The sequence below is a fragment of the Cryptomeria japonica genome, chromosome 7 (assembly GCF_030272615.1).
Source record: "Cryptomeria japonica chromosome 7, Sugi_1.0, whole genome shotgun sequence".
In the NCBI taxonomy this organism is placed as follows: Eukaryota; Viridiplantae; Streptophyta; class Pinopsida; order Cupressales; family Cupressaceae; genus Cryptomeria; species Cryptomeria japonica.
The window spans coordinates 717,469,757-717,480,774 of record NC_081411.1 but is presented as its reverse complement, the minus strand read 5'-3'; positions in this window follow the sequence as shown (position 1 = coordinate 717,480,774).

Genomic DNA, 11,018 nt, shown 5'->3' with positions numbered 1-11,018 from the left:
ATACTACCTAAGATTCATGACTGCTCAAGGAGACTGATAATGTATCAAATGATTGAGATAATTTGACAAGTTGATCCTCATGCTCTTGGACCTTTTTCTCAATATCTTGAGTAAACCTTGATAGCATTAAACACGACTTATAAATATTTCCTCTCGCAGACAATGCATCCTGAATGCCTTTTATACCCTTATCCAAGGTGATTATGTCATCTGCAATCATATTTTTTAGTGTCTAAAACCTTCCAGCATAGAATTCATTGTGGACCTTCTCTTCAACAGATTTTTCAAATGATTGAAAGTGATTATCCACATAAATGATTAGGACTTTCAAATTACCAGATAGAGTGTCTAATAAGTCCATCTGAAATGAAGGAATAAGTTTCTCCAATACACCAAATGCCAACGTGACCAACTCATTGTTCTCTGAACATGATTTTTCCAAATCTTCATGAGCTTTGCCTCAAGAGAAAATGCGACCAATTTAAGCACCTGAATAGGGGACAAAGAAGCAAGGTTGATGGGGCCTTGAGTGAATTCCCGATCCTCTACATAATTCTGCTTCCCCTTTACCAGATCCTTAATGTCTCTTGTCTCAGTTGCAACCTTAATTTTTGACTTCTCCCAAACTACATTCTCCTCTGAGTCTGCATTCTTGTCATCAACCAGAGGATTATTAGCCTTATCTACATCAGTATTATCCTTATCTCCTTCAACTTTAGCTTCTCTCAGGACTGATTTAGCATGACCTTCCGAAATAGAAGGTTCGCCAGTTTTTGACTCCTCTCTTAGGGATGGCATACCTAGGACTTCCGGAATAGATTTATCAAAACCTCCTTGAGATTTCTCAGGTATCACCTCCTACTGATTGTCCAATATAATTGATCTCAAAATTTGTTCAGTTTCTTTTCTGACTTCTTCACTTCTACCAATCATAATTTTGTTCTCTTTTCTTGCTTCTGAATTTTTCTTTGTGTAACCTGTCAACTTCTATCTTGGCTATCACAAGACAAAGTTGGACCAACACATATTCCCTTATCCTCTCCTCTTCCACTCTAGCAGTTTCTTTCCTCATATCCAACATATCATATAAACTTTGAGGAATCTCTGACATTATCTCAATTAAAGCTCTATTACATTTATTCAGATATTCAATGGTGGCCTCTTCTATGGTTATATTTCCAACATCATCCAATAACTCATAGTACTTAGAAATAGGTTTCAGGTTACCTTCCTTAACCTTTCTAATAGTCATAACAAAGTCATCTGATTGAGTCTTTTTATTGGGCTGCTTCTCACCGGATGAATTGTCTTTGACAACTATGGTAGTTTTAGCTCTTTGCTTAATTTCCTTGACTGCATCATCTGATTTTGTTTCTTCTTCATCATCAGGGATGTGTACTCTAGCCTGCCCTCACTTCCTCTTACCTTCACCAGATGGTTTGACTTGAGGCTTAGGAACTTCCAATTTAGCCTTCTGTTGCTTAACCATGTCTTCTTCTTTTAGAATATTCTTCTCCCTAGCTCTCCAAACTGCTTCTTTGGTAATTCCCATATTTTCCACCAACTACTCAACTTCCTTCCCGAATTTTCTCTGCATCTCAGGCTTCTTGAACTTAGAGTGTAAGTCCAATCTCTTCTCCTTGTAAGTCCCAAATCTTTCCTCAGATGTATCCACCAGTTTGCTTAATACATACTGAACATATAAATCAAGAATTTGTGCTTCAACCTCATATCCCATGGGCATGATCCATGAAGTTCTAGGTTCTACAACTTCCATAAGACATTGGTTAGTATCAACCATGAAGCATATTGAGTCTTCATATTTCTCCACAATCTCCTTAGGAATTCTCTCATGACTTTGCATCATGTTTTGAGATGTTTTGAAGTATCCCCAAAGAATACCATTCCTAACTGTAGCACTCCAAGACCATAAAGTTTTTCTTTGATTTTCACTTCTACCGGCCTATCATAGGCCCACTGCACCTTCCCAACTCCTGGAATCTCATGATAGACACAATGCACCACTGAGAGGGGGGGTGAATCAGTGGTTATCAATATTTTCCCTTTAACTTTCCTATGTGTATATACCGGTTATCAAATCTAACTCAATGCAGGCTTACCGGTTAGTGAGGAGACTAAATACAAATGCATTCACACAAGAGGGACATCCCATAACACCAACATATATGAGGAAAACCCAAGATGGGAAAAACCTTAGTGAGAAATGCTGTTGGAGACTATTGCTCCAATCCAGCCTCACAATCAATCTTTGATTACAATGTTTAGGGCACCAACCCCTGATTTTAGGGCACCAACCCAAGGAGAACCAACCCCTGCACCGAGATACAACCCAGTGAATACAAAAGCATACTTTGATACTAAAGTTATCTTCTTGTTACAAATGGATTTTGTAACTCTTCTTCAAATCTCTCTGTCGGATCTCTTGTCTAGTTTACTGCCGATTCTCTCTCTCTACCGGTTCTCTCTCTGGTTGCCTCTTTTCTCTGCCGCTCTACTGCTCTTCACCAGTACTACACTCTGTCGGTTCTGTGCTTGCCTTATGTATAGTTTCCTTTACTTCTGCTCTGTCAGTATGGAAACTACCAGTTTTCTCACTATTGTCGGTTGATCCTCTCAACCTGATACTCACTCACACACCCTCAGTCTCTTTTCAGATACTCATTGAGTACTTGATTGATTTTCTCTCACCTCTAGAAGCAACACTCTCCCCTTCAACAACAACCTTCAATAATTTTGGCTTGCTTATTTATATCCTAGTTTTCTCGCCAAAAGCCAATTCAAATCTCAGGTGGTTAGGGTTTCCTCATCAACCTCGAGGCAAACCAAATATAGTCAGATATTCTTTGATTTGATCTCCCAGACAGCTATCTGCACATCACCGCCATTAACGTGCCTTCAAAAACAAGTTTTCTATGTTTAGCAAATACAGATAGTCAGTCAGCGAGACACAAGATCAATCACCATTAATGGTTTATAAATTTCATCATCAACCTCATCCTACACTTGGACACTCTGCATCGATCACCTCAGTTCGACCTTCCTCGAGCCACACACCTCTGCAACGTACCCCATGATTTACGAGGTCTACCATTAATATCGACCAACTCTGCAACAACCTCGTCGGTGCACACCCCATCTACCGTTGCATGCGTGTCCACCACCTTGACTCCACGTGGCATCCATGTCAACATCCACCTCTGTTCGAACAACTATGTCGGTATGGATTGGATCACCGACCAACTCCATTACCAGGTTCCTCTACCAGCTTACTAACCTTGCCGGTTAAACCCTCAAAACAGTTTGTCATAAACCTTGCACTCTGCTTCTCTTTTGGTGGAGCACTCAACCAGTCAACACTCTTGCTAACCTAGCTTATGAACATCTTCATCAAATGGGAATCTTCTACATCTGCACCTTGTCCATATTACCAGTGGACTTACATACCGGTAAACACTCTTGATGACACCATGCCATCGACCTTCAACAAACTCCATCTTCAATCCGACCATTTTCTTTTGTCTGCATCTGCTCAACCTTGCTTTCTTCCTGATCAGCATAGACCATATCTCAACCGGTTTGTCAAAGTGACAAACTCATCACTCTTCATCTGTACCGACAAATCCACATGCCTTCTCTGTCGGTCCAGTGCATATCCTTGATCTTATACACTTGAGGCATTCCTTTGATTCATCAGTAGATCCGACATGAGCCTTCAAACACTTGCCTCATATCTCACAAAACTAAGATGCACACTATGTATAATAGGAGATAAGTTCCACTTACCAGTGTTAGTTATTCCTTTTCATCTGCATCATGCAATACACTCATGTGGCTTCCCTATTTGTGCAACATATCTTCAAACATGCACATGTGATCCAGCCTGGGAACATTCATTGTCGGTTATCTCTTCACATGGTGACTGCATCTCTTATCCGGTGGGAGTCCTGCTGTTCAGCAATCAAATAGCATAACAGTGACCTGTACATCCTCCTCTTCCTGTGTTGATGTGATTTAGGTAACATTCTGCCTCTTCATCACAAACAACAACTCAAGCACCTTGCCCATCTTGCTTGTACACTGGTCATAAGCTTGCCGATTGGCAACTACACACTGTCAACACAACACTTACAAGTTGACATCCTTTCTTTACCGATGAAAGACTGTATCGATAATCTATCCATTTCATCCACACACGTCAGACTCTAACTTGTGTACCGATGGCCTCAGCGATCATTCCTTTGAATGACATACTCTCCCTTACCTTACTGGTGTTCTGAAACACAAGGTGATATCAAAGATATCTCATCCTGTACTCATCCATGGCAATGTTGCACATACATCTCTTATACCAGTAGTCATCCTATACCAGTTCACATCAATGACAACACAATGCCAACAATCTCCCACTTTAGCATTGATTTCACCTCATGTAGTATCCGACATACTACATAGTCTTTCTCCTCCTTTGTGTGATCCAAATCTTCCCCTTTGTATAGTCCATGAATTCTCACACATGTAGTATGTGGCATGCTACAAAATATTTCTCCCCCTTTGACAACAATGGCAAAGGGCATTGTCAGGGTATCATTCCTCCTTGTATCTACCAAGCACTGACAAAAATCTTTCTCCCCTTTTTCTTTACCGGATGTATGTCCTCCTTTGATACCAATTGTTATATCTTCTCAAGGAGCAACACTTGAGATGGGGAACTCAACCATCAATTGACACCAATTGAGTATGCAAGTATGATACTGTTTGTTAAAGCACTCAATTTGCAGAAATATGTGTCAGTGAATACTACTTACCTGTCGATCAAACTGCATCACCTCCCATTTGATCCCAAATTTCTTTATAATTAAATGTGATTGTAATAGGAATACAACCAACCAAATGACAAGTAGATACCCTTGACCATGAGATTCTCCTTGGTATTCCTACTGCAATTTCCATCATCTATAGTTTGGGTAGTCAGTATCCTCAAAAGTTCAAGCATGCTGGCTCTGCTTTATAAACACTTGAACTCCCCTTGAGTCATACATCTCAGGTTCTTATTGCCTATCAGGTCCAATACCAGGGCTCCAATCAACTCCATATACCGGTTACACTATGTATATGTGATCATCTAATGATCTTTAGCTCCATCATATCCACCACAACCTATGCCATGATCCTGGATCTTCACAATGCCATACAATGACATCATCATGCCATACATTAAACTGGTTAGTCCCAAAACATGCATGCTTGCATGGTCAACAACCAGGCCAACATATGTCATTAAGGTCTTTTCCAATACCACCTGAGACATAAAATCCACATTCCATGCTACTGGGGCTATTTCAATGATCTCCAACCTCATTGTCTTACATAACTTGCAAGTACCTGTTAGCATTCATGCCGGTAACATCCTGCACATATCGGTTTCCTGTACCGGTCCATTATCACTATCGGAGCACCTTCACGTGACTCCTGAATTTTGTGTCACCTTGTATTTGATTCCAATTGTTATCATGTCATACATTGACACAATAGTAGTGATCCAACACTGATTTGTAGGTGTGTAGCCTAGGCAGCCACTACACACACTTATCTTCTGATTTCCATCTTTCATACTGGTAACATCTTGTTCTTCCAAGTGTCCTTCTTCACTGAGGGGGTGAATGATCTAGTTCAATATACTACTCCCCCTGAGATCCCGCATCTCCTTTAGGCCTTAGGAGATATCACCTATGCATTGAATGCACAGTGCCGGTCCATGGTCTTCTTCTTCCACACCTGCTTGGTCTCATTCTTCTTCCCATTTTCAGTCATGGGAGTAGTTCTTACCATCTTCTGTTGATGGGCCCTTTCATTTCTGGACTTTGCATCACAACTGGAGGTAGTGCTATAGTAGCACAAAACATTCATCCCAACTTCATGATTGGGGAATGTCTTAACATGCCGGTTTGACCATCTTCTTCTGGTCATGTTGTTGTGACTAGCAACCGAAACCGATGGACCTCTTGCTCTTGCAGGGACATTTCTTCTTTGGTTCCATGCAGGTCTCTATTCATATGCTCTGTACCCACTTTTCTACAAAGCATAGTTTCTATACCGGCCTCCATATGACTGCAAGTTCCTCTTCCTGCATTCAAACTCTCTATGGCCAAATCCATTGCAGTTATAACAAACATTATTTGCATAACTGGGAAAGGAGACATGCATGTACCTACTCCTAGATATATTTTGCTCATATGCATGATGTCTATGACATCCTAGATTATTCCTTCTAGATTTCTTTCTACATTCTTACTCCCTATGGCTATGACCATTGCATGCAAAGCAATAACCGAAGAAGGATGGCATATGACTTACAAATTTATATTACCATGCATGGGGAGATCTTACCGGTTTAGCATCTCTATTTCTTCTTATTCAGGGATGGATCCTAGGTTGTCTATTCTGTGCAGCTCTTCCATCTGATCTCTTCTTCTCCCACACTTTCTTTGTCCTATGGGTGGTAGCACTTTCTTGTCTTCTAGCGGTAGGAGGTCTTCTTTGTTGTCTTCTCATTTTACTACTTCTGGTGAAGCTGTCTTCTCCCATCTTCCCTTTACCTTTGGGATTTGCATTGTTCCTCCTTCTTGCAACAACGGTCTTCATTCTTGTCTGTAAGTCTTCACCAGTTGTGGTTAGATCAACCTTCTTTCGAGGAGTATTCCAGACAGTGAAGGTCTGTCCCTTGTTCTCTCCATTTGAGGAGACAAACATAATGTCATTATGGGGGACATTCTTGTTGGTGGAGCATTCACCGACACCACTTCCTAATCCATATGTGTCCTTGGCATGCTTTTTCTTCTTCAACATCTTGTCCAAGGCATCATTGCTATTATCAAACTGGATCCTTACCTTGAGCTCATCTTGATATTTCTCAAGGTCATTTCGGAGAACCTCCATTTCTCCAAGAAACTTCTGATATTCTTTATCTTTTACTTCTAGCACAAATGTTAGATCATTTCACCGACACTTCTTGGTGTCTCCTTGGGACTTCAACTCTGAGATGCATTTCTCAGACTCTTCAAGGCATTTTGTCAACCGGTTCTTCTCTACAATAGCAACATTCTTGAGTAGCTTATATTCATTCCTTACTCTTCCGAGTTCTTCAAGTGCACTTACAAGCTCTCCTTCAAGATCAAATTCTGCTTCATATTCTTCTTCACCTTCACTATCACTGCCAAACACATCTCCGCTGGTAGGAGTGATATGCATGATCATTCTCAAATGTGTGCCTCTCATCTTCTGATTCTTGAGCCATGAAGAGGTGGGTTCCTTCTTCATCAATGTTGCGGATCTGCCTTCAACATCTACAGATACATGAGATGCATTTCTCATCTTATCATCACAGGTCGGTTCTATAGTAGTGGGCTCATTTCCATAGAGCTTCTTCAATCTATCCCATAATATTTTTGGCGATCTGCATCTATCCACCTGTGAAGAGACATCATATGTTAGCCCACAAAGTATACTCTTCATAGCTTCTTCATTGCATTGGTTTCTTCTTTCTGCATCAAAATCGGTGGTAGGACTGACTTTACTAGGGCGAACATTTACAACAAACATCCACACATCAAACCCTAAAGAAGATAGGTAGACTTCCATTCTACAACTCCAAATAGAATAGTTTGAACCATCAAAAACTGGAGTAGGGATTGACACTATACAAACCATTGTGTCCTTAAGACAGAATCTACCCAAGCAGGAGAAAGCTCATCTAACTGGGAACCTAGGCTCTGATACCAATTGTTAGACACAATGCACCACTGAGAGGGGGATGAATCAATGGTTCTTAATCTTTTCCCTTGAACTTTCCTATGTGTGTATACCGGTTATCAAATCTAACTCAATGCAGGCTTACCGGTTAGTAAGGAGACTAAACACAAATGCATTGACATAAGAGGGACATCACATAACACAACATATACGAGGAAAATGCAAGATGGGAAAAACCTCGGTGAGAAATGCTGCTGGAGACTACTGCTCCAATCCAGCCTCACAATCATTCTTTGATTACAATGTTTAGGGCACCAACCTAAGGAGCACCAACCTCTGCACCAAGCTACAACTCAGTGAATACAAAAGCATACTTTGATACTAAAGTTATCTTCTTGTTAAAAATGGATTTTGTAACTTCTTCAAATCTCTCTGTCGAATCTCTTGTCTAATTTACTGATGATTCTCTCTTTGGTTGCCTCTTTTCACTGGTGCTCTTCACTGGTACTACACTCTCTCAGTTATGTGCTTGCTTTCTCTGCAGTTTCCTTCACTTCTGCTCTGCCGGTATGGACACTAAGGGTTTTCTCACTATTACTAGTTGATCCTCTCAACTTGATACTCACTCACACACCCTCAGTCTCTTTTCTAATAGTCATTGAGTACTTGACTAATTTTCTCTCACCTCCAGAATCAACACTCTCCCCTTCAGCAACAACCTTGAATGACTTTGGCTTTCTTATTTATATCTTGGTTTTCCCGCCAAAAGACAATTCAAATATCAGGCGGTTAGGGTTTCCTCATCAACCTCGAGGCAAACCAAATCCAGTCAGATTTTATTTGATATGATCTCCCAGACAACTATCTGCACATCACTGCCATTAATGTGCCTTCAAAAACACGTTTGCTATGTTTAGAAAATGTGGACAGTCAGTCAACGAGACACAAGATCAATCACCATTAATGGTTCACAGATTTCATCATCAACTTCATCCTGCACCTGGACACTCTACATCGATCAGCTTAGTTCAACCTTCCTCAAGCTGCACACCTCTGCAACACACCCCATGATTTACAGGGTCTACCATTAATATCGTCCAAATCTGCAACAACCTTGTCGGTGCACAACCCATCTATTGCTGCATGCGTGTCCACCACCTTGACTCCATGTGGCATCCATGTCAACATCCACCTCTGCTCGAACAACTATGTCAATATGGATTGGATCACCGACCAACTCCATTACTAGGTTCCTCTACCAACTTACTAATCCTACCAGTTAAACCCTCAAACCGGTCTATCATCAACCTTGCACTCCACTTATCTTTCGGTGGAACAATCAACCGGTCAGCACTCTTGCTAACCTACCTTATGCACATCTTCATCAGATGAGAATCTTCTGCATCTGCACCTTGTCCATATTACCAGTGGAATTACATACCGATAAACACTCTTGATGACACCATGTCATCAACCTTTAATAGACTCCATCTTCAATCCAACCATTTTCCTCTGTCTGCATCTAGTCAACCTTGCCTTCTTTCTGATAATCTCAGACCATATCTCAACCAGTTTGTCAAAGTGACAAACTCATCACTCTTTATTTGTACTGGTAACTCAACATGCCTTCTCTGTCGGTTCAATGCATATCCCTGATCTTATGCACTTGAGGAATTCCTTTGATTCACTGGTAGATCCAGTGTGAGCCTTCAAACACTTGCCTATACCTCTTCTTCCTTATCTCACAGAACTAAGATGCACACTATGCATAATAGGAGATAAGTTCCACTTACCGGTGTTAGTGATTCCTTGTCATCTGCATCCTGCAATACACTCATGTGGTTTCCCTGTTTGTGCAACATATCTTCAAACATGCACATGTGATCCAGTGTGAGAACATTCATTGTCAATCATCTCTTCACATGGTGACTTCATCTCTTATCTGGTGGGAGTCCTGTTGTTCTGCAATCATACAACATATCAGTGACCTGTACATCCTCCTCTTCCCGTGTTGATGTGATTTAGGTAACATTCTGCCTCTTCATCACAAACAACAACTCAAGCACCTTTCCCATCCTACTTGTACACTGTTCATAATCTTACCGGTTGGCAACCACACACTATCAACACAACACTTACAAGTTGAGATCATTTCCTTATTGGTGAAAGACGGTATCGGTAATTTGTCCATTTCATCCACACACGTCAGACACTAACTTATGTACCAGTGGGCTCAATGATCATTCATCTGAATGACATACTCTCCCTTACCTTATCGGTGTTCTGCAACACAAGGTGATATCAAAGATATATCATCCAATACTCATCCATGGCAGTGTTGCACATACATCTCTTATACCAGTAGTCATCCTATACCAGTTGACATCAATGACAACACAATGCCAACATCTCATTGATTAAGTAGAAATATAAACATATAATCAGGGTTCCAAATTTGAATATATTCTTCTTAACTTGTTTGATTTTCTTTAAGTTGCTCAATAGCTCTCTCTGGAGCACTTCACATAAATCATACTTTTTTATCTTCTTTCAATATCTGATAAGACACATAGATAGCTATACCACATACTGAATTATCTCAGCTAGACTTCTATAATTTGTAACCCATCACCATAGATGCAAAACATATGTCATACTCAACAATATCATGGATTGTCATTGATCTGCTGTCAAATTGTTAATCGGTTGCCTCACTAACCGTTTGATTATTGACATTTCTTAGAGTAGGCACCTCACTGACTGAGCTTAAACAAGTCACCTCCTTGATTTCACTCTAAGTATTCTTGTAAGGTTTTTCAAGCCACATGAATTCATCATGTATCCTGCTCAAGATGTATCGAACCCATTGTCACTCATTGAACAACAAAAAATGAACAAACTCTGCAAAACCCTTCTCTTCAATTGACTTAAATTCAGGTTTCAGGTTACCCATTCCATCAATCATATGCTTCGTGTATAAATTTGACATTTGGGCACTTCAGAGCTCTTCAATGTTACAGTGGATGTAAGCCCTAATATCTTCCACATGCAATATTCCATACAAAAAGAATGAAAAAGCACCACTCAGATCATCTCCCATAGACTTATAAGGATGCTTCTTAAAAATGGGTCTAGCTTTTTCAGTGACATCAACTACCAATGAGGTTGCAATACCAGAGGATTCCATACCAAAATTTCAAGCTTCAAACTAAAAAAGTGTTAGCCAATAAATACCTCTCAACCAGATA